Source organism: Lissotriton vulgaris, chromosome 11 (genome assembly GCF_964263255.1).
Source record: "Lissotriton vulgaris chromosome 11, aLisVul1.2, whole genome shotgun sequence".
Classification (NCBI taxonomy): domain Eukaryota; kingdom Metazoa; phylum Chordata; class Amphibia; order Caudata; family Salamandridae; genus Lissotriton; species Lissotriton vulgaris.
Window position 1 is genome coordinate 463158135 of NC_141699.1, and position 7069 is coordinate 463165203.

At 47.2% G+C, this 7069-nt stretch overlaps 1 pseudogene; it reads left to right on the forward strand.

Annotated features, from left to right (window-relative positions):
* Positions 1–4903: 4903 nt before the first annotated feature.
* On the forward strand, positions 4904–6231 carry LOC147679979 (xaa-Pro dipeptidase pseudogene; annotated as a pseudogene).
* Positions 6232–7069: the final 838 nt, after the last annotated feature.

Below are 7069 nucleotides of genomic sequence, written 5' to 3' on the forward strand. Positions count from 1 at the left end.
TATAAGTCAATCAGTAATGTATGCAGTTAGGCCAGCTAGTGTCTGAGATTGCTTTCAAAGCAAGGACAGAGGGGGGTTTTCTACATGTTGCAGTCCAAAGGGCAGAAACACTTCATGAATAGAGCAATCTGTGTAAAGGCAACACAAATTGATGACAAATGTAAGATGAAGTCAAAATTAAAGAACCTCAGCCTTGGCCGGTGCCCACCCAGGCATCTTTTGCCCGAGTTGGTTTCTGCCGTGATTTTGCCCGACCAGCGCGACCAGAGCCGAGCGAGGAGGCTCGTCAGGGAGGCCGCGCTGCTATTGGCTGCCGAGTCAGCCTATGTCCAGCGAGAGAGGGGCGGGACGTCCTTCTCCCACCACAACCTGGAAGAGGATAGTCGCGTCACCACCGGGGCTACCATGAGCGAGGGAGAGCCCCGGTCTGCATCCTAGTGCCCGTGCCGCCTGGGACCCAGAAAAAGAAAAAAGAAAGAGGAGTCCGGCAGCAAGGCTCCCGTGTTGGGAAGAGAGCCCCGCAGCCCAGGAGGGAGCCAAGAGGAAGCCTACGACCCGGTGAGTGGGGTCTGGGGTCCAGTCTGGAAGAAGAGGGCGTCGGGGCACATTGCCGGTGCCCGCCCCTCCCCTCCAGCGCGAGGACAGTTGTGTAAAGCCACAGAGGCTCTTGGGGCCACTTTTGAATTCCGAGTCCCCCAAGGGGGGGACTCCACCAACGGGGGCAGTATTTGGTTCGAGCCCTGAGAGGCTCCAGGCAGGTGCCCCATTGCTCACGGGTCCCCCGAGAGGGACCCCACCGAGACACAGGCCCAGAGGAGGGTCGGGCGTCCCCAGCTAGCAGCGGGCTGCTCCCCCCCCCCCTTCCAAGGCACGATATTGTTCAGAGCCACGAGGCTCCCCGGGGGCATTTGTAATTAGGAGCCCTGAGGCTCCAGGGCCATTGTCGTTTTTGAGTCCCCAGGAGGGGGACTCCAGCCAAACAGGCAGCGGTTGTTTTCAGAGCCCAGAGAGGCTCGGGGGCATTGCTTGTTTTTGAGCCCAGCAAGGCTCCAACGACAGCCGCATTCTTGCAGAGCCCGGCGAGGCTCTTGAGACAGTCAGTTGGGCAGAGCCTGCGAGGCTCCAGCGTTGGCCCCATCTTTGTTACACAGCTGCCCAGCACTTCGTGGGCAGCGGCCACGTTTAGGCCCCTGACATTTGGGACACAGGGCGCCCAGCCGCGGTGGTTCCATTGGGGCGTGGGGGCGACGCTATTGGCAAAATAAAAGCAATTGTATTTTTGTCTGCTTAGCCGTCCGCTAAGCAGGCAAAATACAACTGCATTTGCCAGTGTGTCATGCCGCTGAAGCCAGGGGGTGGGGCGGGGCGGGGGGCGGCTGAGCTGTGGGCCGGCATCCTAAGTCTCGGGCTGGTGTAGCCCTGTGTCACTCAAATTGAGTGACACGGGCTGTGATCAGCTCGAGCATGCGCAGCGCACTGTACCAGCGGGTCCTAGGGGTGCTGCTCAGGCCACCAGGGCCGGGAGGATTCAGGGCGATTCAGGGCGAATACAGACTGTGCCCCCCTAGCCAATCCTGGGGCTGCATGCAGCGCCAGGATTGGCTGGTCCAGGGCCAGCCAATCCTGGCCCTGCATGCAGCGCCAGGATTGGCTAGGGGGGCACAGTCTGTATGCGTGTCATCATCACCAGACAGGCGACAGGCGAGGCGATCGGAGAGCGCACGTGGCAACTGCCAAGGAGACTCCCAGAATATCCGTGTCGGTGAGTGGCTTTTTGCAAATATTGCCTTCATTGTGATGGTGGAGCAGCAGAGAACACAATAAAGTAAAAAAACAGCCAGTTTCTCAGTATTCCCAGTAACATCATTTGCTATTGAAGGTGCTCAATTAAATACTAATGTGAAGAGGTCATTCAGCAGTGATTTACTTAACTAAAGGAAGCTTTATTCATCCACGGTTCTGTGAGTTGTGCTTCCAGGTTGTTCCAGACTTTCAGTCCCTGAACCCGGATGGATCTTCTTCTATGCTTTTTCTTTTTGAGGCTCGTGGCGGGGACAGGCGATAAGAGGCAATGTGCAGGTTTCTGGTCAAAATGTCGCAATTACTGGATGTAGCCAGACATTTAGCGCCATAGGCCTTGTGAATGATTTAGGGCAGTGGTTCTTAACCTGTGATCGGGGAACTCTCGAGGTCCGAAACTCCTACGCAGGGGGTTCATGACTTTTTAAAAAATGTAATTACTATTAACGGATTCATAAAGTGTTTATGAATAAAGAGGCAAAATGTAAAATTGGGAATTTTAAAAGGCTCTATAAATGTGAAGGAATTGGACGTTGGAGGCTAAAAATGAAGTTAGTACCCTCAGATTGATTCGTGGGGGTACTGCCAATGCATCACACAGAATTTAGTATGCAGGATGTGCAGCCTCAATTGAATTTAGAAATGCTCCAACATTCCTATTGAAATAACAATTTTGATTTTTTTGTATTTGTATTTATGAATTAAATAAAATATTTCCTCATTTGTGTATTTGTGGGATGAGTTCCTATTTCTGCATTTGTTTGTGTATAGTTTTGCGCTTCAATTCATTGAACGTGCTTAGGTGGGGGTCCCTAGCTTCCAGCAATGACTCAGTAGGGGTCCCTGGATTGCAAAAATCATTCAGTGGGGGTCCGCTGGTTCGAGTAATGATTATATTGGGTCCACAAAAGTCAGAAGTTTTAGAATCACTGATTTAGGGACTTCAAAACTCTGCTCCCTGACCCTACCAGGGCCCAACTGATTAATTTCTGGGATGACTTCCAGCCTGCTTCGGTGGAGCATTCTTGCAGGTTCTACAGGTCTTATGAGTCTTTGCAAGAAGAAACGTGCATTTGTAATGCAATTGGTCTCGCCTTTGGGACCTTATAACTATTCAACCATGAACCACTTTATCCTGGGTACTGCAACATCTACTGTTTGTACATTTGTTTCAGACATGCCCCTTAGTCATTTAGAAAGTGACACTGCCGGGTCAGCAGGTCTGCCTATGCAGGTGTAACCTGGCCTTTCGCATTTCTACATTCTTGACAGAAATCCTACAAACCCAAACAAAAAATGACTCTAGGTCAATATTCTGTACTGAAAGTGGTGTGCAGAAGACGTTGACGGTAGTACATCATGTTGGTGGTAACATCATTCATCATGAGGTTGATCATGGGCTCCAGGTCACAGCGTCACCCCGTTTTCAGCTCTGACTCACATTTCCATTGAACAAATTGTGTTTTGGGGAGGTTAGTCCAGTTGTTCAGTTTTAAAACTTTTAAGCTCCTATTGGTTGAGCCAGTATATTATATGAACACCCAAGACTGGAAATGTTGACTACCAGTGATCTCTAGCCATCGCAAGCAAAACATGAATGGAAAAGTTCCACTGGATTGGGTTATCATGACACTACAAGACAGCTTGAGACGTTTGTGTTTGCATTGCTCTGTTTGCGGTACCCCAGCCCAAGGAAGCATTCGCGAGTGTGTTCTTCGAGCTGGTGATGAGTGCATGTTAATTGTAGAAATGAGTAACAGGAAACAGATAACCCCTTCATCAACCCTACGGAGGAAGAGAGCCCACGTGAGTTCTTTGAACCCTGAGCAGTGACCGTTTTGGAGCGGTTTTGAGTCCCACAGCAGATGTAGCAGAAATAATTACAAATTGCTGTTTTATGTTACGCTTGGAGACATGACAACTGTTAACATACAGACTTGTTGCTCCATAGCGCTGTTAACAGCTGCCATAAAATATACTCAGCTTTCACAATACTTACTTTATCAGCTTTAGAAGGATGACAGGCTGTATTTCCCACCAACATTTCAACCCTGTTGTTTGTATGCAGAGCTTCACAGCAGATGCATTTACCAGCCGAGCTATCGCAAGCACCTGCACATATGTGGAATGCATAATTTGAGAGTATGTTCGCTTTTTTGTTGGGCACTTATAAATGCCACCTGGTTTCTGAGGGGTGTGCATGTATGTCTGCAGCTCTCTGAAAAGGATGGCCCTGCGCGGCCTGTTAGATCTTGGTTTTCCTTTTTCCTCTTAGGGAATCCTCAGCGACTGAAATGACTTTAGGCAAAAGAATGCAGCAGAACCACTTGTGACCTCTTTTGCAGCCCAGCCAAAAAACACAGTGCTAGCTGCAGACTTTTCTGTCAGAGAGCCTTATTGGGTCTTGTCAGTGCTCCTTAAATCCCTTTGTGTTTATGTATTATGTGCGCTGTGTGACTAACTATTCTGGTTGGCATAAAGGTGCCTAAAATTTGATGTCAAAATCACGGATATGATTTCTGAAAACAGACAAAGTAAACATTTTGCGAAAGGGGTTCCTCATTGAACCCACACTCTACCCTATCCTTTCTAAGAGCTCCAGATGCCTTAACCCTCTCATCTTTTCCACTCGGGAACATTGCAGATTCTACTAGGTAGTAAATTCAGCCTGCTGATGTCAAATGTCTCCTGTAATCAATGTATTGAATCATGGACTACTGTGAGGGTTGCAGAATACACAGCGTTTTACCCTCCACAACAAGTTAGATGCTCCAAGAAGGTTGTAATTAGGGCTAAGCAGGATATATTCTGAAATTTGCTTTTCATAGTGGTATATGACGCCAACTGTGTAACAAATAAGTTCTCCATTCGGGTATCAGTACCCAGCCATTGCAGTGCGAGAAACTCCATTTCCCTGAAAGTTTTCAGAGCAGTGTAAAAAAAATGCAACGAATAAGTTTCCTTTGCCTGCCAAATGATACTTCCAGGCAGTAATTGTGTGATTACAGCATTCATGTTGCTGACTGTGATTAACTGTTGAGTCTCGTTAAGCACCGCTGTGGATACGAAGATAGGGGCTCCGAGTTTGGCATGAGTTGCAACCATGCGTAGAGGACCATACTTTTGGCTGGGGAATGAAACCAGTTCCAGTTGCGCTCTTTGCACTAAACAGAAACCGGCTTCTAGCAAGACTGAGAGCGAACAAAGATGTCCAGAAGAATTCCATTGTTATGCTGCAAGGAGGGGAAGAGACCCAAAGATACTGCACAGATACTGGGATTATTTTTCGCCAGGAGTCTTTCTTTCATTGGACCTTTGAAGTAACCGAAGCAGACTGCTACGGTGCTATTCATGTCGAAACAGAAAAATTGTTACTTTTTGTTCCCAAACTCCCCGAGAGCTATGCAGTCTGGATGGGAAAGATTGAAAGATTCACCCACGGGATTATTTCAAAAAGAAGTATGAAGTGGATGAAGTGCACTATACAGTTGAGATTTCCAGTGTCCTGGCATCAAGGAATCCGTCCGTTCTTCTTACTCTGCGTGGCATTAATACCGATAGTGGAAATGTCTGCAAAGAAGCTTCATTTGAAGGAATTAGCCAATTTCAAGTGAACAACAAAATTCTTCATCCAGAAATAGTGGAGTGCTGTGTAATTAAGACCGACTTGGAGTTGGAAGTCTTGCGCTACAGTAACAGGATCTCCAGCGAGGCCCATAAAGAGGTTATGAAAGCGGCTGAACTGGGGATGAAAGAGTACGAATTGGAAAGCCTGTTCCTGCATTATTGCTATAAACGTGGAGGCATGTGGCACACGTCATACACTTGCATATGTGGCAGTGGAGACAACTCATCATTTTGCATTACGGGCATGCTGGAGCCCCAAATGACAAGACCGTTGTTGATGGCGATTTGTGCTTGTTTGATATGGGAGGAGAATATCACCGCTATGGGTCAGACATCACCTGCATGTTACCTGCGAATGGAAAATTCACTCCTGATCAGAAGGCCATCTATGAAGCTGTGCTTCATTCATCACGTGCTGTCATGAAGGCAGTAAAAGCAGGTGTTGCCTGGCCAGATATGCATCGTCTAGCAGACAGAGTTCATCTGGAAGAACTGACCAAAATTGGCATTTTGAATGGCAACGTGGATGACATAGTGAAAGTTCATCTGGGTGTAATATTTATGCCACATGGTCTGGGACATTTTCTTGGCATTGACGTGCATGATGTTGGAGGCTACCCAGAGGGAGTTGAACGGAGTACGGAGCCTGGTCTCAAAAGCTTGCGTACTGGACGGATTCTTCAGGAAGGCATGGCGCTAACAATTGAACCAGGAATTTACTTTATTGATCACTTGCTCGACCAAGCACTGGCAGACCCCGCACAATCCCATTGCCAGTGTAAAGTTCTAAACTTGCTAGATTGATTCAGACATTGGCTCTGAGCAGCCGTCTGTGTCTGGCGTTTCTTGCAGAGCTACAGTATTGTGATGAAAACCTCTCCTATGCACAGCCTTTCAGCAACTTCTGAAATGCAAGAGCGCATGAATTGGTGAAATGCAAATACTGATTTTTACAATGTGAACATTACTGAATATCTGTTTTTATAAGATGATCATCCATCTAAGGTGATTCAGATATAAACTATGCATTCTGTGTAACTGCTTTCTTGATTAACTGTCGATAATCATGTTCATCTGGATAGGCTGCTTCTGCTGATAGCACTCATTACGTTGTTGGAGGAGTTATTGCTGTGTGGGTTATGTGACGTGTTTGCAAAAAGGCATGAATTGTTATTTGTTATTATTATCATGTATGTGTTGACTTTGAGAGAAGGCGTCCAGTGTAGTTCACATGAAAGCTGAGTTTGATAGCTGCGCCGATGGTAGCAGAGGGATCAATTTTGCATTTTTTACAGGTTTCTCAAAATGTAGATCACTTGAATATTAGGATCATGGCGGTTCTGCAACTTTTCAACTAACTGATTTCTAGTCCGCCTCTGTAGCCAGATCTTCCAGTTTTAAAGAACGTTGCTTGATTTCTGAGCCTTAATGCGCTGGACGTCTCTGGCAAAGTTCAAGTGACACTGCGGGCTCTAAAGGTTAGAGGTCACTTGCAACATTCAGACAAGGTCTCTGCATCACTAGTTCGTTTCACACCTATAGGCAAGACCACCAGAATTATGCTATTCTGTTGCCGCGGCGTTTTCCGCATCATCGGGCATTAGTAAGGTTAAATATTTGCCTTAACGCCGTTACCATGTGT